We start from the raw sequence: 22,058 nt of genomic DNA, 5'->3' as shown, positions 1-22,058 counted from the left end.
CCCAAAGCTGTGTAGCTTCTGCAGTCCACACTCTCACCAGTGCAGACTGGAGCCCTAGGCAATCCGGAGCAAAGATGGATTCCCAACCAGCTCAGGCAGTGAGAGCCCTCCTGGGCAGATACCTCTCCTCTGGTGGGCAAGGTACTCGTATGTCTAGAGACAGAAATGGGATCTTTCCCAGAAGCTGTGTTGCTTCTGCAGGCAGCCCTCTCCACAGCAATGCACTGGAGCAAAGATGGCTCTCCTACCAGCTCAGTCACTGAGACCCCTCCCAGGCAGACACCTCTCCTAGGGTGGGAAAGGTGCTGGATGACTGGAGTCAGAAATGGGATCTTTCCTAGCAGCTGTGTTGCTTCTGCAGGCCTCCCTCTCCCCAGCAATGCACAGGGCAAAGATGGCAAAAATGGCTCTCTTACCAGCTCAGTCACTGAGAACCCTCCTGGGTGGACACCTCTCCTCAGGGGTGAAAGGTGCCGGATGTCTGGAGACAGAAACAGGATCTTTCCCAGCAGCTGTGTTGCTTCTGCAGGCCACCCTCTCCCTGGCAGTGCCTAAACCTTATTTTAAAAAAGTACAAGTGATAGCTGGCAAAATATACTTTGGTTGCCCTGTGGTAGAGGGGAAAAGATGTATTAAAAATGCAAATAAAGGATGGCCGTTTTGTTTTTTCCTATTTGATTTATATATGTAGCAATTTTTGATGTTTTTAGTGCCTCTTTGAAAGACCATAAGAAAAAACAAGCAGGGAATTAAAGAGTTTATTTAGCTTACTCTTCCATATAACATCCTGAAAGGAAGTCAAGATAGTAATTCAAACAAGGCAGGAATCTGGAGGTAGGAGCTGAAGCTGAGTCCACAGAGGAGTGCTACTTATTGGTTAGCTCTCATGCTTGCATCTTATGTGTTCTTTAGAGCCCAGGACCACCGGCCAAGTGATGGCACCACCTACAATGTGCTGGGCCCTTCCTCATCAATCACCAATAAAGAAAATATGATGCAGTCTTGCTTACAGCCCTATCTTGTAAAGGCATTTTCTCAGTTGAGGCCCTTTCCTCATCAGTGAATCTAACTTGGGTCTAGTTGACACAATACTGGCCAACACAATTGACATTTTAATCAACTTGATAAGTAAAGATATTACTATTAAATTACAACTTTTGCTCTTTTATTCATCCCTAAGATTTCACATTAAAAATAAATAACTTTAAAAGTCTTTCACTCTGCAAATTCAAACACATTAAAGTATATAATCTCTCTTAAAAATCTGAAAATCTCTTTTGAAATTCCAACAGCTATCAACTATGGGTTCCTACAAAAATCTAATTTAAGGTAAATATATTCTCACTTCAAAAAGGAAAAACCAGGGCATTGTCACATTCTGAATCAAACATCAACACTGTAAGTAACTAAATGTTTAATATTTTAGATTTACTCATGATATTCTGGACTACTCCAAAGAGCTTCCGTCACTTCTTCAACTCTGCGAAGTGTAGCATACACAGTTTGCCTTCTAGGCTCCAGCTAGCTCTACTCCATGGCTGCTACTGTTTTTGATGGCCATCTCATGATATTGGCATATTCCAACCCGATGAAGTTCCTTGCTGCAACTGGGCTGCTCTTTCACTGATAGCCTCTCATTGGCTTTCTTCATGGTTCAAAGCCCCAACTTCTCTGCTTGACACTTCAATTCTGAGCCTCCATCTGCCAGTGTGGCTTTTCCTTCACCAATGGCCTATTCTTTATTTTTTCCACTTTTTTTCAAATGTTATCCCCAAAGACCCTATACCCTCCCCCCACACCGCTCCCCAACCTACCCACTCCTGCTTCCTGGCCCTGGCATTCCTCTATATTGGGGCATATGATCTTCACAAGACCAAGGGTCCCTCCTCCCATTGATGGTCGACTAGGCTATCCTCTGCTACATATGCAACTAGAGACACAGTTCTGTGGAGGTACTGGTTAGTTCATATTGTTCATCCTCATATAGGGTTGCCGACCCCTTTAGCTCCTTGTTTCCTTTTTCTAGTTCCTTCTTTAAGGGACCCGTGTTCCATCCAATAGTTGACTGTGAGCATCCACTTCTGTGTTTGCCAGGCACTGGCATAGCCTCACAAGAGAGGGCTATATCAGGGTCCTGTCAGCAAAATCTTGCTGGAATATGCAATATTGTCTGGGTTTGGTGGTTGTATATGGGATGGATTTCCAGGTGGGGCAGTCTCTGGATGGTCCTTTCTACTGTCTCAGCTCTGACCTATTCTTGCCTTTCAAAGTGCCAAATCTCAGCAGCTCTCAGTGACCTCATCATGTCTCCAAAACATACATCACTACCAAGTTCACCTGGCAGCTTGAGGTTCAACATTTGCCACTACTGGAACATAGTTTCTGTGTGTTGACTCTCAGGATACACTTCCCAGACGATTTCACATGAATGTTGTTGGTCTTTTCATTTTTCTTTCTTTGTTTCTGGGTTTCTTTGTTTCTTTGTCTCTTTTTCTCTATCTTTCTAAAACTTTTGTGGATTCTTTATGAATTTCACATCACGCATCCAGTCCCACGCATCTCCCCACGCTCTTGTATGCACCCTTCACTCTTGAAACCTCCCCCCAAAATCACAGACACACACACACACACACACACACACACACACACACTTACAAACAAACAAAAATTAAAGTATAGAAAAATATGTCATTGTGGAAGCTGTCATACAACACAATGTGTCTCACACTATATCCCTCTGTCCACACATCTTTACTTGCAAATGTTCATTGCAATGACTCATTATTGGTTGAGTTCAAAGTCTCTGGCTTCTGTGACACCCTCTTTGGGACTCCTCCCAGTTATCCTGTTGTTGCCCTGTGTCATAGAGATCCTGTAGCTTTGGATCACCAGGACTTGCCCCTTCATGCATCCCAACCATGATATGAATTTTGGGGCAGGTCAATTTAGAGAGCCTTGGATCTGGACCTCAATGGTAGCTAAGCTGGTCAGTCTACTGGCTCTCCTCTATTCTCACAACCAGAGCAAGTTCTCTAGAACTGTACCACCTATGCCACCCAATGCCTCCATTGGCAGAAGGCAAAATCAGTTTCCCTGATCTCATGCCCTTGGTCTACCCTGTACCCACTCCTCCAGAGCCTGTCCTATTATGTTGTACACTCAAGTTGTGAGGCCCACTCTCCTAAGTGCTGTACCTTGTGAGAGGCAGGGCCAGCACTGATGCTTTCTCCACACTCTTGGGTCTGGCTCACCTGTGCCTTTGTCATTTCAGCTAGCTCCACTGTGTTGTCCAGACAAGGTGCAGGGTCTGCTTTTCTGAGTGCTACAGCCAGCGAGATAATAGAACTTCTGTCCACAGACCCTAGGGTCAGCTCTCCCAACTACCTCCAGTAGTGTGGGACAGTGGAGAAACTGGTCTTTTCTTAATTATCAGTAAATTCTAACTTTCCACTGACCAGCATTGAGTATACAAGCAAAGAAAAGTAGTAGTTATGTTATCACCATAATCACAGCCAATTCTTTACCCTCAGATTCTTAATTCAAAATATGAAATATCCCTAGTAGAGTACCCCCGGAACTTCACAAGCCAGGCCTCTATCTTCTCCATTGTCCTCAAGATTCTTATCTTCCAAACTCCCACAGAATAGCTTACCAAGTATTGGATACTCAGTGGTGTTTCTTATACAAAAATCTTAAGTCCTTCCACAATCCTCCCCAAATAAACATGGTCAGGTCTGTCTTAGCAATTCCCGTCTTCTGGTCCAATATATATTAGGGTTTCTATTGCTTCAGTAAAAAAACATGGCCAAAAGAAAAGTTGGGGTGGAAAGGGTTTATTTGGTTATCCATTCCATAACACTGTTCATCACCTAAGAAAGTCAAGATAGAAACTTAAGCAAGGTCAGGAACCTGGAAGTAAGAGCTGATACAGGGGCTATGGAGGGGTACTGCTTACTGGATTATGTTGTGGATAGCCCTGGAGCTAATTATATTTGATGTTAAATCTGCTCTCCTGTGAGGAGTTGTAAACAAGGAATGAGTCAGCACTCAGGTGATTTCCTGTAAACCTGCATCCCACATTAATTTGTAAAAAAAAAAAAAAAAAAAAAAAAAAAAAAAGGAGAGCTGATGATTGGGCAGATAAAAGGGAAGGTAGAGCAGAAGGGAGGGAGAGAAGAATGAGAAAATGGAAGAGGGAGAGGAAGAGGAGGAAGGAGAAAAGAAGTGCAGAAGCACATGGCCTGGAGAAACTGCAAGTTCTAAGAGGTTTCATAAGCTGTGGAAGATGGTAGTATAGCAGTAGATCTGCCCAATCTAGGCACAAAGTATGTAATCATATGAACTGTGTTGTGTTTTCGTTGCCAGGGCATATATGGGATGGAGAGGTTTACCGCAACAGCATTATCTTTCTGCTTGTTTTATCTGCTTTCTTATATTACACAGAACTGCCTACCCATGGTGACCCAATTCACAAAGGTCTGTGCCCTCCCACATTAATTTCTCATTAAGAAAATATACTATGGATCTTTCTGTAGCCCAATCTTATGGGCACATTTACTCAATTTAGGAGTTCTTCTCTTCAGTGAGTTTACCTTGTTTCAAGTTGACATAAAACTAGCTAGCACAGACTGTCTCGATCCTTTGCAGGCCCCATACATACTTCTGCAGTCTCTGTGAGCTCATATGTGCATCAGTCCTGCTGTGTATGAAATACAGTGTTTCCCTTGGTATCATTTATCTCTAAGTTCTCGCAATCTTTTGCTTCTTCTTACCCATTGATCATTGATCCCCGAGGAGAAGGTATTGATTATCATATCCCATTTAGAACTGAGCATTCTCATTCTTTCTGTATCTTGTCTGGTTGTGGGTCTCTGTGTTAGTTACCATCAACTGCAAAGGGAAGTTGCTCCAATGAGGGCTGACCCACAACTATGGTAGAATGTCATCAGAAATCGTTTAATGATATGTTCCTTTAACAGAACAATATTATTTAGTTTTCTCCTAGGTCCATAGTATATCTAGCCTCACATTATTGTCCATTTCTGTAGTGTCAGACATGAATTCCATTTTATGGAATGGGTTTTAAGTCAAATCATATAGTGGTTGGTTTTTCCTACATCATTTGTGTCACTATTGCATAAACACATTGTGTAGGTAAGTTAATCTTGTAGATCACTGGGTTTGCAGCTCCATGGTATTTCTTTGTCTCTTCTTCTACTGTATAACATAGAGAGTACTTTTCAGTACTGTAAACACTAATCAATAGGGATAACATCTCTACTTAGGCAGTATCATGGCTTTTTCATGTTCAGTGTGATATATAGATTTTATCTTCAGCAATAGAACCTAATCGTCAACTTGTGGGGACTATCCAATAGCCTTAGCTGTTTGGGGGTTTTCATAGGGCTCTTTTGCTAACAGCTCAACTATATGGGATATCTTCCTTTCCTCTCTACTCTCTTATGTTATACCTAACCTTATGGGAGTTATATGGATTATAGTATATATATTTAATGCTTAAAAGTTAATATCAACATAAACAAGAAAACATACAATATTTGTATTTTGGGGCTTTGTATTACCTCATTCATGATGATTTATTTCCAGCTCAATCCATTAGCCTGCAAATTTTATATAATTTTTAATGTCTCAGGGTATTTAAAAAAATAGCTATATTATACACAAGGTGGAAAGTTATTTGATAAGATTAATGGTATAAAATATTTAAACAACATTTCTTATGTTTAGTATGAGTTACCTAGACGCTATGTAGGTTTGCGCAATGATCCCATAGTAACTATTCAAAATTCATAGTGCTGCTTCCATGTGATTGACAGGTTTTATGTATCAAGCTCCAAATTAACTACTGCAAGCTGCATTGGTTTTTATTAGATGTTTACTTCCTACTTGGATGGTGAGAATAGAAAATGCTGTCAGAATTTTGTTTGTTTCTACAACTTCTATTACTTGGCCACCTTTCAAATATGGAATGCTGAGTTGTGGCCAGTGCCTTGGCTTTGCAGAAGAAAGGAGAAGAGATAGACACGTGTGTAAGTTAGCTCCTGACTTAACGATGGCCCAGTGGCAGCTTCTCTGTTAATCTTAACTCTGGGTTAAGATCGGTCTAGGGTACCTGGAGGAAACTAGAGAACTTGGATGTCTCTACTAATTCTGTGCTTTCAGAGAAATGTGAATCTTTTTTTTTTTTTTTTATATTTCCTGACATTTTGAGTAGTCTTTTAATAGTGGTGATATGATACTGGGTAAATTGAGGTCCCTTATGGGGGTTGTTAGATTGGTTAATAAATAATTTAAGAATAGGGAGAGCTGAAGGGATGGCCCAGCAGTTAAGAGTGGTGCTCTTGAAAAGGATTCGAGTTCAATTGCCAACAACTCTGTCAGGCAATTTACAGCTGTCTGGAACTCCATTTCCCGGTGCCTTTATACCTTTACACTATATGAGCACTTGCATCCATGTATACTTTAATGTAGACACACACCCATACAATCACAATCAACACACACACACACACACACTCATATAACCCACAGACTCTCACACACATCTACAGTTAAAATAATTACAATGATAGATATTAAAAATGAAAAGAAATCAAGAATAGATTCAAACAGATGCTCAAGATCAACTTTCTTCAACTTAGGAAAAAAGCCCCAAGATAGGCAAGCTGGGACTCTCAGCTGCTGCCCAGAAGAGGGAAATGGAGGGACAGGTAGAGAGAGGAGTATATTTTAAAAATAATTAAAATATCTTACCCCTAAGCTGACACAGAGGACATGGTGGACAAATAACAACATGGAAGGAAGGAAGACTTTAAGAAAGAATAAGGAGGCCCACAAACAAAACAAAACAAAGAACAAAACAAACAAAAGAAACATAAAACTAAGACAGAGAGATGTAATATTTTGAGTAATTCAAAAAAGCAACAGATTTTTAAACCTGTATACCTGTGGCCCTGTAATCTACTGTGTTAATGGGAGGTAACTTGAGGATGAAAACGTCCATTATTCGTTGGAGAAATGCTTGTTGCATTCATCTCTTTAGTATGATCTAAGGTGAACTCTCCATCCTTGCTGTGGTCATCCATTCCTGAAGCATGGTCCTTTAGACAGATTGCTGAGCTTGTATCACAGGAATGTTATGTCCAATCCAGAGATTTCATCTTTTTTATAACCTCCCCTTAATGAGCATTACTGCTGCTGTGCCATTTGCAAATGAGAAAACAACATTCAATTTTCGGATTCCTTAGAACAGATAGTTCTCACCTGCTCCTAGGTTATTTTCCCCCAGGTGATAATGATATTATTAATGGCAGTTTCAAGTTTCTGACTTTCATGGATGCTACAGATTGATTTGGAGAAACTGCTTACACAATGGGTAGCTTAAACTGATGATCAAAGGACATCCTTGGTGAAATTGCATGACTTTTTCTTCTTTAAAAAAAGTACTTACCAGCTACCCTAAGTATGCAGAAGCAGGAACCTACTTCCTATATGGTCCTATGTGCTCCACATGTCATCCTGAAACAGAAAGCCCCGTGTATTAAGGAAAAAAGAAACATTCATAGACACATTTTTTTTTTTTATATACATTGTAAGGCCATTCCTTTTGGGGGGTTGCAAGGATGTAGTTTGAGTATAAATTTAGAGTTCTAGGGACAAAAGGACTTAATGATGCCTTAGGCCATCATGCCAGACACCTACAGTTATAGAAAAAAATAGCTTTTACTAGAGTCTGTGGAATGAGATAAAAATGAGATCTCTGACCAAAAACTTTCAGAGAAACTCTCAGTAGGCATAAAGGCCAGAGAGAGTCAATGCTTTGACATTGTTCTTTTAGAAAATACCAGTGATTTAAAGTAGAAAAACACAGTTACCAGAACCATATGATTTAAAACCCAGGTTTACAGTGGCAAGCTCATGTGTTCTCCAATAGTAACAATATTAGCTGAAGTCAGTGAACACGTTTATGATACAGAAATGGAGTTTTCTATTAAGAAAATGGGCACACACACATAGACACACAGAGAGTAGAAGACAAAGAGACACACAGAGACAGAGACAGAGAGGGGAGACAGAAAGGGACATAGACAGGGAGACAGAGACAAAGAGAGAGACACAAAGATGGGATCTAGTTTTCTGCATGTTCACATCATGACTATACAATGTTAAGAATAAACAATTTTTCTAGCACCTAGGTTAATGTCAAAGTCAATACACGGAGCAGCACTTTGGACCTCTGCAACCTCGTGTGTTCAGGATGATTTTATGCAGGGGAGTTGAGAAGCATGAGTTTTAATGCTTTGGTTTCTGTAGCGCTGTTTTGTCAGAACTAGGACCCAATTACTGACTTTTGGTGACGTTGGCTGACTGAAGAATTGCTTCTGTTGCGTATCAGTATAGAAACTGCTTTCAAACCTATTTCCTTTGAAGTAACTTTATACTTTTTAACATCACATAAAATATCACTTTTAAATGGATTTACCCTGAGTGCTGCTTGGGTGGGTTCAAAGGACGTGTTACTTTAAAAGATTCGAGAACCACTTTGGTCCAGGAGACATTTATTACAATACCATTTCTCATGAAACAAGGCCACCTTGTTTCCCGGCTTAAGACTGCCTGATGTTTCTTAGGTGGAAATGGCTCAGGCGAGATAAAGGAAAATTCAGGAAGGTCAGAAGAAAGAAGAAAAGATTTATCTGTGAGTAGAAGAGATAATGGTGTCATAAGTGTACAGACAAGACAGAATTGAAGCTTTTCTGGTAATCCCCCTGTCCATAAATGGTACCCAGGAAGAAAAAAAAATCAGCCACTTACAGGTAGTTTAGCAAAGTTAATATGAGGCATGCAAATGAATATGTTCAAAAGCCTACCATTCACATAGCAATGCTGAAGGAAATTTAATGAAAATAGTTGACTCTGTGAAACCCAGGAAGGACACTAAGTATTCTTTTCACTAAGTTATACAAATGATGTATGTTGAGGAAATACACTTTCTCCATGCAGATGTTGCTACTTCCTATAACTCTGTTTGCTTGACAATTGTAAATTTTTTTTCTTAAACCTAGAAACATTTTCTGTTAATAAGTTAGGAAATACCCTGGTAGTAATTTTGTTACGGTATTAGTCTAACATTTGTCACTAATAAGATGAAAATATATTGTTCATACACTTTGAATGACAGTAATTTGATATGACATTAAAATATGTAGCTGAAGACCTCGAGTGTCAGTTCTGGCTCATTTAGATACTATCATTGAATAAATAAATAAGGGAGTTGATGGCACCTTTAATTTTTTTCTACTTGATTTTAATAGATTATTGCCTCTCAGAGATATTTGAAATGTTTCTTCATTCATTTAGAACACAAATTAGCATGTCATTTCCCCATGAATTTTTAAAGCAGATAGGATATTGACAGTACCCATCCAGTGTGCATCTGTGTACATATTTCAGGAATTTCAATAAGTCATTTGAAGAATAGATCCATGCAAGCATCTATCATTGCTATGCAGTCATTGTAAGCTAAAATTGCATTGTCAGTATTTGAAAATAAAAGACTGTGGGACTTGGAGTAAAATAAAAATCAATTCTGGAAGTAGCTACTGCTGACTATTATGTACTTTGCATATTAAGACACTGGAAATGATCATTTGACCTTGGGAGGAAATATTTTGTGAAGAGTTTTTAGCTTCTTCTCAATGATCTTTTTATTTACTTTTTTATTAAAAGGCAGTGACTCCTTATGTTTCTGTCAAGTAAAATAAAAATATCAAAATAAAAAATAGAAATTTTAAAATATTGGATGACAATATATCTTTTTTTTTCCATGTACAGTGTGATTACAGGAATGGGGAGGTGGTTGGGCAGTTACAACTACACGCTGTTCTTACAGTGGGACTTGTTGGTTCCCAGCACCCACATCACCTAGCCACAACCACTTTTACCTCTAGATTAAGGAAGTCTGCCACCCCTTCTTGTCTCTGTAGGTATACACATATGAGACATATACACATGTGGCTTATACTAATATGGTACATAAATAAAAGTAAATCTCATAAATGTGATTATGCTTATATTCTATTATATATTCTTTATACTTTACTAATTACTTTTTTCGTGAAATAAGGTAAAACTTTATCTGTAACGTTTTTCTTCAGTGTTCACTTTCTTACACAAGGGAGTATTTTCAGTCCTCCTGTATTACGGCTTGAATATAAAATGCCTCTTGTAGGCTTATGTTTTGAACACCTGGTGTTATTTAAAAGGTCCTGGAAACTTTGGGAGTTGTGATTTAGCATGAGGAGGTAGGTCAGTGTGGTGGTTTGAATATGCGTGGCCCAAGGAGTGGTACTATTAGGAGTGTGGACTTGTTGGAGTAGGTGTAACCTTGTTGGAGGAAATGTTTCATTGTGGGGGTGGGCAGTGAAACCCTTCAACTAAGCAGGTAGGAGCCAGTCTGCTTCTGGCTTCCTTTGGATGAAAATGTAGAACGTTCAGTTCAGCTTCTCCTCTGCCATGCCACCCTGGAGAATGCCATGTTCCTGCCTTGATGATACTGTGCTGAAACTCTGAAATGCTAAGCAAGCCCTAATTAAATATTGTCATTTATAAGAGTTGCCTAGGTCATGGTGTCTGTTCACAGCAGTAAAAACATAACTAAGGCAGAAGTTGGTACCAGGGACTAGGATATAGTTGTGATGGCCTGGCCATGTTTTCGTTTGAATGAATGTGGATTTGGTGGCTTTGGATTTACGAAGCTGTGGAATGCTTTAAGTGGCTTTAATGGGCCATCCTAGTAGGAATACGGAAGACAAGTGATACTGAGGGTGATTTAAACTGTATAGGCATTTGGCTAAAGAGGTCAAAATGCAGAAGTGTGTTAGTATGCGGCCTACCGACTGTTTTTGTGATATTTTAATGAATAACATGGGTGCTTCTTGCCATTGTCCGAAGAGACTATAGTGAAGAGATTTGAATGTGTGATGCTTTTACAAAGGAAGCCTCAAAACAGCCTGGTAGAAATTCTGTTGCGTGGTTACTAAATTTCACTCTTATGAAGAGTATTTTAGTGAAAAGAAGCAAGCTAAGGAAGGAAAATTATAACATGTATGGTAATAAAGGGGTACCAGGGAGTGAAATGGAGCTGGATTCCGTGCTCAAGGACATAGACAGATAAAAGGAATAATGACTTTGGGGGCAAGATTCCATCTATGAAAACATAGGCCCAAGCAAGGTAGTAATCCTAGGAGACTCTGGTAAGCAGATCTTTAAGTTCAAGGCTAGCCTGAGACAAAGCAATTTACAAATCCAGACATAGTGGTATGTACCTTTAACCTGGGCCACACCTTCCAATGGATGCCTATATAAAGACTTTGGAAGAAGGAAGACTTACTCTTGTTCACTTGCTTGCACTTGCCAGTGCATCTATTAGAGCCTACTTCTTCAGGATTCCAGCTTATATAGAAGATCAGGTGAAACAATTAGCATGGGACTGAGCAACTACTAGAGTCTTGGACTTCCCATCCACTGTTGCCCACTGTTGGGTTAGTTGGACTCTAGATTGTAACTCATTACAGTAAATTCCCTTCACACATAGAGACATTTAATAATTTGTTACTCTAAAGAATCCTGACAAACACAGTCAGAGTGTGGGTCCTTGGTGATATGTTATCTTTGGTCACTGGGCGGCACACCCTGTTTCCTGGCCCACATTGAGGTATAAATCTCTGCTCTGCCCTTCCAGCCTTGCCATAATAGATCAAATCCTTTTAGAACTATGAGCCCAAGTAAATAGTCTTCATTAGAAATAGTTCTTCAGGTTGGCTGTCATAAAAATATAAAAGTAGCTAATAAGCCCAGTATTTAAACAGTAAGCAATCTTAGAATCAATGATTATTTTCTGCCTTTTAGCTTTATTCCCTGTTGTAGTCTGCTGAGGGTATTTTAGTAACTATTATATGTAGATTACTGCATTTAGCAATCCTTTCTTCAAAAGTAATGTTATTGCCAATTCTTAAGTAGAATTGCTGAGACATTTATTAGGATAGTGATGCTGCTCTTCCTCATCAGTTTGAGGTTTTAATAAGAACCATTATGAACAGGACCATTATAGTAATTTGCGTGTCATGACAGGAGTAAGGGTGTTCTTTAAAGTTTAGCATAGAGAGATGCTATTCGTGTGTGTGTGTGTGTGTGTGTGTACATACATATTCATTGTAATACTCAACAATATAAAAATCACTGATATTTGTTTATTAAGGATCTAACAAAACTACAGTTTTTGAGAATATAATCTAATGTTAACCACGCAAATCATTTTTTAAAAAATTAAATTTAATTATAATTTCATTACTCACTTATTCTTGTGTGATTTCTGGAATTTTTATCCCACTATTGTGTTTATACACTTAGTACTAAATAATCAAAATTGGTGGTCATATGTTCAGTATGAATTTGAATAAGAAGTACTTTTCCATTTCCTTTTCAAAGATGTATTTACTTCTATTTTATGTGTATGAGTGTTTTATATGCATGTATTTATGCTCACTCTATATATGCCTGGTGCCTGCAGAAGACGGAACAGCCCACTGGATTCCTTAGAAATGGAAAACAGCATTCTTTGGAACTGAAGGTAGAAATGGTAGTGAGTTTCAACATAGGTACTGGGAACAGAATCTGTCTCCTTGGCTAGAGTAGTAAGTACTCTTCACTGTTGAACCATCTCTCCGTTCCTGCCTTTTCTAACATTTGTTAAAAATGCCTCCAATTTATCCATTCCATTAAATGTTTCCAAAATGTTTATTTTTTTATGATTACTTCTGTCTTATTTTGTATCCACAACATCATATATTGCATGAGATAAATGTTCAGTAACTGTTTGGTTTAATATGGTCGATGGTAAAGACTAATATTAAGAACAGTAGCGGTAGGTTCCAAATAGAAAGGAAACAACAATGACAAAGACAAAGACTAATACAACTACAACATCCACAACACAGATCCTGTTCTTCCTTCACCTCCACACAATCTGTTTTATTTTAATTTTTGCTTATTTGGTTGAGCTATTTCATGACAAAGCTATTTCTCCTGAAATGTCTGAAGTTTTTCTTCAATCAACACAAGGGCTCAGCCATCCATGAGTGGCCAGGATTTTATCAGGTTCCTCTTTGTCTCTTTCTCTGCCTCTGCTGGCATCACACCAGCTTCCAGACTTCCTTAATTACTATCTGATTGCTCTATTGTTTATGATAATGTCACATGGCATATATTTCTCCAGTGAATAATCCAATTACATTTGGAACCTTCTCAAGGAAAATCTTTGTGACTTATCATTATGCGTATTCTGTCCTTAAAACACCTCTAGTTACCTCATTCCATATTTCCCTCTGACAACACTTTATTCTGTGGTTTTAATTTCTTGCCATCTCAGAATGATGAGTCTTCTCTTAAACTTTGCTCTTTAAAAGTTCTTGGTTTTGAAGGTTTTCTTATGTTTGAACATCTCCTCACTCTATTTTAAATACTGTTAATTTTCAAAAGATGCTTGAAACTTCTTGTTTTATTGACTGTCATTTCCACACACATCTTGCTATTCCTTTACTCTGGAGATGGTGTGGCATGGTGATTTGATGGATCTCTTTCAGTGACTTTCATGCTCGTAGGTGCTAAGAGAAAGCTTCATCTTAAACTGCCTCTTTAGTCATAGAAATTCTGCCTTCTATTGTAAGAAGACAATAATGTCCCCAGTGTTTGTGTCACAGCTACTCTCTGGACAAGAAAGGGAACCTTCCACACCATGAACTTGTGGAAAAAGGAAGCTCTGGCTCTGCCCCTTCGAGGAAGCACTGCCACTGTAGAGTAAGGTATGGGAGGGGCAAGGCCTGGGAGAGCCCTGTTGCCTTTGTGGCATCTACTCAGATTAAAGCTATCACTTTGAACTACATGGAAAGAAAATACTTCAAAACTGATTTCAGCTGTTCCTATTGGAACTCAGTAGGTTTTCTTGAGAGAACTTTTCATTTTCTGTACACTTTCAACAATATTTTGTGCAACTTTATTTTAAAATAATACACTTCAAAAGCTATAGTCACTTTCCCAGGAAGAGATCTGCATACAGATTCTAGTCTGTCCATTCCTTCTTCAAATATACAATATCGACTATGAATAAACTTTTCATGTTTACTCAGTAAATATAATTCTTTTATTCTAACTGATCTGTTAATTTATTATGTAACTTCTTGGCTGTTGGTGTGAGATAAGATGTATGGGAAGTATTTTTGATATTAATTCTGATATCTTTTTTGTGTGAATTGTACAAGTCCTACCCTCTCATGTTAAGGAATCCCAAATTCAGGCATTAAACACTCTCTTGGCTACCCCAGACCTAAGGACTAAACTGTCAGACCTTGAATGATTCTGGAATGAGGCGGTAATTCTGGCACCTGGGATCTCACACCAGAACATATGGAACCTGGATTTGTAGATGAGACTATTCAGACTTCCTCAGGGGGAGGAAACCTGAGGTTAACCCAGGCCTTACTCCAACACCTTATTTGCCCTGATTCTTCAGACTATCATAGGAAGTTGCAAATCCTCCTTTCCTGAGGTCACAGCACACAACAATCCTTGTCAGGAACAGGCTAGTATTCAATTTTCCATTGTTACCCCTCTGTGGTCCTCCGGGAGTACAAATGACCCACCAACCCCTCCCGAGGACAACAAGGAGAGGAATATTCTTCTCCACACCACCCCTCAGGTAAGATCCCACTATAGGCAGCCCCCCACACACCTTGCTGCCCCTACCCTTGCATTTGCTACACCTCCTTCCCAGTATCCATGGCAGGAGATGTGGAAGCTGGAGCTGGAAAAAAAATAAACCACACACACACACACACACACACACACACACACACACACACACACACATCCTGACTCTCCCCTCCATCCATTCCCACCATCTTTATTGCTACATAATGTGGGTTTTGTGACCATATTCCACCACCACATCCCCCCATCCCTGGGCCAGGACCAGAGGAAGGATATATCCTTCGAATATGGGACCCAACTAAGCTATGCAACAGTAGGTGTCCCCTACCCCCTTACTGATTTATCCCTCATTAGAAAGGTGACAAGAGAGTCAGGACCTGGTTTACCTTACTTTGAGGAGGTGCTGAAATAATGGTCTATGGAACTTCAAACCTACTTCTCAAGGCCATCCTGGAATCATCAGTATTTCTGAATGGGAGGTTTGCTTATGATAACTATGCTGAGGCTCAAGCCCTTGATAACATCCAAAAATGACATCAACATTTCTTTAGACATGCTAACCAGATGTAATAATTTTATTGATCCAGGTATTTAGGCACTGATAGGTCAATATGCATATCTCCACCAAGTTTCTGACCTCAAATTTAAGGCCCCTAAGGCCTGCACACCAAATGAACCTTCTGTACACTTTTGCAACCTCATTCAGCAAGTGGAGGAACCCTTCACTGACTTCCTGATCCAGGTCACAGAGGCTGTGGAGAGGCAGGTAGACCCTGGCCCCACTAAAGATATGCCCATAAAGCAATTGACTTAGATGGGTCTCAGTGTCCCTACCTGCAGTGTCCCTATCCACAATGAGGATATTCATAAGTGGGTCATGGGCACACGTGATCTTGACCCTCAGGACGTGCAATCAAGGCCCTGACTGCCTTGCTTGATGCACTTTTGACTGACCAACAGAGGTCCTCCAACCCTTAGCCTCTACTTGATAGGGCATGCAGTGATGCAATAAGACCAGACACCTGAGCAGGTGCTGTTTCAATGCTTGTCTTCACACATGCTATCGATAGTGTGACAAAGGCTTCCCCTGGGCCAGGGACTGGTGGTTCCAACCACCTTTTCCTTTAAACTCCAAGAGGGGCACCCTTCAGCACCTCTCTACCCTCACTGATAATAAGGGAAACCACTCACCCAAAAGTATTCTAGACCCTGCCAGTGTTCCCCAACTCCCTTATAATGACCATCCTTGTCTGTGGGCAGCCTGTCAAGATGATAGTGAATATCAGAGTCAGTGCCACTGTATTAATTGATAATGAGGCTTTAAGGTTCCCTTACTAGAAGTTCATGCCTGGCTCCACAATAAGAGTAGGACGCTAGCAGCACTCAACCATCAAGATCTTCCCAAAGATCTTGATCCCAGGATCAAAGAGCCTTTTAATGTTGTTCCATACATGGTAATAAAGTTCACTTCAATAATAGGTGATGTGCCCAATAACCTATGGAACAGACTTGCTGAAGGATATGGGCACCGTAATAACAATAAATGGCCCTGATTTTTATGATGATTTTGTGATGCACGATGAAATTGGCCTATCAGGACTACCTATTCCAAATTACTCATCGCAAGTTCACCACCAATTCTAGAGGCCACTGCACACCACAAGCTTGTGAGCTACAAACACTCACCCTGAAAGTGCTCTCCTGGCTATCAGATAATGACACCTGAATGGAGCAGTGGCTCATACTTGAATCAAAGTTATCATCTGCAAGGAGGTAGTTAAGGAACAACTTAACATTGTCATTTTGAACCTTCAACGAGCCAACATAATAGCAAAGGTCTCATCATGTGAGGTTAAGCAAACCCACATTTGGCCTTGATGGAAGTACTTTTCCACATGAATTTTCTTACCTCCGAGGATAAGGGCCTTAGCCCTGGTTATAAACATTGGTCCTTGCTCCCCCATAGCACTCCTCTTCCCTTGGTTAGGTGGAGAGATCCCCTTATCTCAGAATGGCTGCCTACCACCCCTTTTCTGATATGAGGGCAAGGATATGTAGAACCTCGAGGAGGCCCCCATGGTCACCAGGGAGGTCTGACCCTTCTCAGTTGACTCTCTCCCAGTATGGGTGAGGAGTAGTGGATTATTGCCTATTGACTCAGGTTCCCTCTGCATACCCTGCACTTTTTATGACTGTCACATTGGGGCTCCTATTCATGGACCCTGTAGACATAACTTAGATGATTCAGCACTTGGCCTGTTGCTGGGACCATCTGCTCTGTGATAGATATCGAGGGGCTCCCTTGTATACTACTTAGGAACCTCACAACAGGAGATTTCCATGGCACCGAAACTTCAGGGACAATGATGGGAATAGCTATGCTTGCCCACACCATCTTGCCCCATGTCAACCTTGACTTCTCCCTACCTCAGCAGGGTATTCATCACCCCACCACCCTTTGACCCCACCCTAACCCCCAACAAGTAGAATGTCCACCATGGTTGAACTCCCAATCTGGTGGAAACATTGTCAACCCATTTTTCCCTTTTGCCAAATCCAGGACTTTGGGGTACATAATGTTAACTCCAACAATTCTCATGGATGCCCCTACACCTTAGGGCTGTGGCACTTCCTACCAGACAAGGACTAGTCCTATCATCATAGAACATCCCAGACTTGATATGATACCTTTTGGAGAAACTGGGACCTCAGATGTATCGATCTGTGCCTCCTACTCCTGTTAAGAGGTAGTAGTATCTTTAATGGAACCTTTACTGATCCAGCTGGAGATTGTATGAATGTAGAGATAATTACAGCCTTACAAATTAATTGGGTCCCAACCCCATTGTGTTGTGGTGTGCCCCCTCTTCCTGTTCTTTCTTCTAATAAATGCTTCTGGCATCCAAGAAGTGCTGAACTGTTCTAACATGCCATGCCATCTAGTGGTGTGTTGCTCCCACCACACCAAATTGGCTGTCCTCCTACATGAACCTGCTGCCATATGGATACCCTTGACTAATGCAACTCATTTTCATGCTATCACTTTGATGTTTAAAACTGACCTACAAGCCCTAGGGTGGGTCAAATATGATTTTGGAATCACTACAGCCTTTATTACCACCATCCTGGAAGCTGAACAAGGCAACTACAGAGGCAGTGGCCTTGATACAAACTGTTACAGTGGCAGAATTGCTAGAGAGTATCCTGCTCTCAGATGCCTTCCAGGCACAGGAGATGCTTAATTAGCATCTTGAGAGTCCATCCATATTTTACGACAGGTTGACCTATTATCAGAAGAACTTGAGATGGTACACGTTTCTTCTTGCATGTGACCCTAGGTTTAGGTCTTTCTGCCTGACCCCTTGTCATGTACGTAATTTCACTTCAGAGAGACTGCAATTGGCCGATTAGATCAAGGGCACATGGTCCACCAAGTTTCTCAATTATTCTATACTCCTCAGGGAACAATTACATAAGTTAAACGTCACCAGACCTCTGGCTAGGTCCTTTGAGGTGAGCTTTATTACTCAAGTATGGAACAACATTAAACGGCTCTTTGATGGCTCTAGGACCATCTTGGAGAGTCACTTATGCAATGCTAGTGGTGTTCTATCATTAGTTATCATTCTCTTTTTAAAATTTTTTATTAGATATTTTCTTTTATTACATTTCAAATGTTATCCTCTTCCCTAGTTTCCTCTCCGAAAAATCCCCTATTCCCTGCACCCTCCCCCTGCTCCCCAAGCCACCCACTCCTGATTCCTGGCCCCAGCATTGCCCTATATTGGGGAATAGAACCTTCAGAGGACCAAGGGCCTCTCTTCCCATTGATGATTGACTATGCCATCCTCTGTTACACATGCAGCTAGAGCCATGAGTCCCACCATGTGTTTTCTTTAATTGGTCGTTTAGTCCCAGGGAGCTCTGGGGTACTGGTTAGTTCATATTGTTGTTCTCCTATGGGGCTGCAAATCCCTTCAGCTCTCTGGGTACTTCCTCTAGCTCCTTCATTGGGGGACCCTGTGCTCCATCCAGAGGGTGACTGTGAGCATCCACTTCTGTATTTGCCAGGCACTAGCAGAGCCTCTCAGGAGACAGCTATATCATGCTCCTGTCACCAAAATCTTGTTGGCATCTGCAATAGTGTCTGGGTTTGGTGGTTGTTTATGGGATGGATCCCCAGGTGATGCAGTCTCTGGATGGTCATTCCTTCAGCCTCTGCTCCGAACTTTGTCTTTGTAATTCCTTCCATGAGTAGTTTGTTTCCCCTTCTAAGAAGGATTGAAGTATCCACACTTTGGTCTTCCCTCTTCTTAAGTTTCATGTGTTTTGCAAACTGTATATTAGGTATTCTGAGCTTCTGGGCTAATATCCACTTATCAGTGAGTGCATATCATGTGTGTTATTTTGTTATTGGGTTACCTCACCTAGGATGATATCCTCCAGATCCATCCATTTGTCTAAGAAGTTCACTAATTCATTGATTTTAATAGCTGCGTAGTAATCCATTATGTAAATGTACCACATTTTCTGTATCCATTCCTCTGTTGAGGGACATTGGGTGTGTCTAATGCAGCACATGCTGCACCAGCACTCCACTAATAAGACTATGCTCGATGGCCCTGGAATACCCTGAACAGGTCTCTTCTTCCAAGCTTATACAGTGATGTCTTTCAGAGATATGAAGGCCATAGGCCACCTACCCCACCTGGATATGCCGTCCAGAGACACTGACCTTCACGGGCCTGTAGTCAATGACCTGGTAAGACCCCAATAGCAGGATTCACCTAAGACAGCCATGGTTCCCGATGATGGTCACCCCTTGTGTTGGAGTGAACAATGTCAGAGCACAGAAATCTGGCTCCCACTGAGCTGCCAACTTCTAAGTGAAAAAGGGTGGATATGAAGGAGGAGTGAGTCAGCATATTCTGATTAGTAGTCCATAATGGTCCACACATGCGCAGCAGCAGGAGCTTCCACATTTACTATGCTCTGAACCTGTCTGACGCCCAGAGACAAATAGAAGGGACCAGCTATTATGGACTGAGGAGACCTCGGTGGATAGTTCCCATTATTACAATAAATGAGTCTGTTTCTGCTTCTTATCTGTTGTTGATTTGTGCCTTCTTACCCACTACCAGCAAGGACAATTTCCAGGGCCTAGGGCTAGGGCAACACTCCTTTATTTTAAATATGCACACAATCAACTCTTCTTTTGGAAATATCAACCTTTTTTTTTTTTTTTTTTTTTTTTGCAATAACTTCCTTAAACATTTCTATTTTAGGTTTTGCTTTCAAGATACAATATCATAGAACTTTACTTTGCAATTGAAATTTTAATTTTTCATGTGTAATTTAAAGGTGGATTTTTTTAATTGTGCTTAATATGCTAAACAGTTTTATTGACACAAAACCATAGATCTATTAAACTGAAAGGAAATTTGAGTTTATTCTACAGCAAGTAGGACTGATTAAGGCCAGGTAAAATGGGATCAGGTTACCTCAAGTAATATGTTGCTATAAGAAAACAACTTATGGAGGTTTTATAATTATGTTACTAGTCTGCAGTGTCTGGGATGGGTATTTCAAGGTTCTTGGAATCTTAGTAAAGAAGAAGAAGAAGCACACACAGATTGAAAAGTAGCAGGAAAGATTCTTTTTGGGAATTGGTTCTAATGCTTTGATTTAACATGGAATCTGCATGTCCAAATGCTGAAGGTCTTTGTCCCCAATTGGTTTTTAATTGATCAATAAAGATGCCAGTGGCCAATGGTTGGGCAAGTGGAGATGAGGCAGGACCCTTAGATTTGCCTGGGCTAGGACAAGGGAGAGAGGAAGAGAGAGGAAGAATCACCATGTTTAAAAGGTAGATGGTTCAGGTTGAGAGCTTCACAAGGAAAATCACCCTAAATGTAGGTGAGAAAAAATGCAGCCCCCAAAAGTGCTGCCCAGAAGTTTCTTGGCAGCAAAGACTATGGGGCCACATGGAAGGAGCAGGGCAGCAAAGATAGATGATAGATTTAGAGAGTGTTGAATCAGGAGTACTGGAGGGAAATTTATGATAGGATTTATGCAGAGGATTAGAACTGCCCAGCCTGTGAGCTAGCCAAGGCTTAAAAAAAAAAAAAAAAAAAAAAAGCTAATGTGTGTGTGTGTGTGTGTGTGTGTGTGTGTCTTTCATTTGCAGATCCAAAGAGTTCCTAGGTGGGTGACTGGAAGTGAGTTAGCACAAAGCAGTGCAGTCAACTACCACTACAGATTCTTAAAGCAAATGGTATGTATCACTTTTGAAAATGACATTAAGCCACATTAGTAAATGCACTCAAGGGTCAGATCTTACTTGGTGCTATCTTTTTGTTCAAAAGTAAAACAAGTTTTTAAAGCTTTCTGTTTTAACTGATACATTTGATTTTCAGTTATGTATATCTTTTCTACTATGCATATCCCTTCTCATAATGCATTTGATTTTAACCATATGCATGTCAGATTATGCATAGGCGTGCTATGGTAAATAATGGATTCTCCATAGTTCTTATGTGTAGGTACAAGATGAGAACTTATTTAGGGTAATTATTGCTGTGATGACATACTGTGACAAAAGCAACTCAGAGAATAAAGTGCTTACTCTGCTTAGGTCTCTCAATTCACAATCAAATGAGTGTTTTAAGCCAAGGCAGGCACTCAAATCAACTGAGATTATGAAGAGCTGGTGCAGAGGCCACGGAGAAGAGCTACTTACTAGCTTTTCCATGGAGAAGTGGTGCTTATTAGCTTGTTTCACATGGGTTGCTTAACACCCCCCCCTTTTTAATAGATCCCAGAATCACCGTTCCAGGGTGGCATCACTCTCAGTGACATGCACCCCCCCCAATCAATCATTAATTAAGAAAATATCCCATAGGCCTGTCTACAGCTGATCTTATTGAAGATTTTTCTCAATAGACATTCCGTTCTCTCAGAAGATTCTAGCTTGTGTAAAGTTGGCATAAAGCTCCCCAACACAGATGGCCAAAAACGATCTCTAAGAGTTTACATAGAAGACACAGCTTGCTTTATTGTGTAAAAATACTTTAGGCAGATCACCTCTCTTTCTCTTTCATACCCAGATCTATTGGGAATGTTTCAATAGAAAATTTTCAACTTTGACAATTTTCAAGCAGAAGACAAACACATTCTATTGTTTAGAGTGACTTGAATGTGCAGCTGAATGCAGACACAACACACACACACACACACACACACACACACACACACACACACACACACACACA

Source organism: Mus pahari, chromosome 2 (genome assembly GCF_900095145.1).
Source record: "Mus pahari chromosome 2, PAHARI_EIJ_v1.1, whole genome shotgun sequence".
In the NCBI taxonomy this organism is placed as follows: domain Eukaryota; kingdom Metazoa; phylum Chordata; class Mammalia; order Rodentia; family Muridae; genus Mus; species Mus pahari.
The sequence above is the reverse complement of the archived record's forward strand: the minus strand, read 5'-3'. Positions refer to the sequence as shown.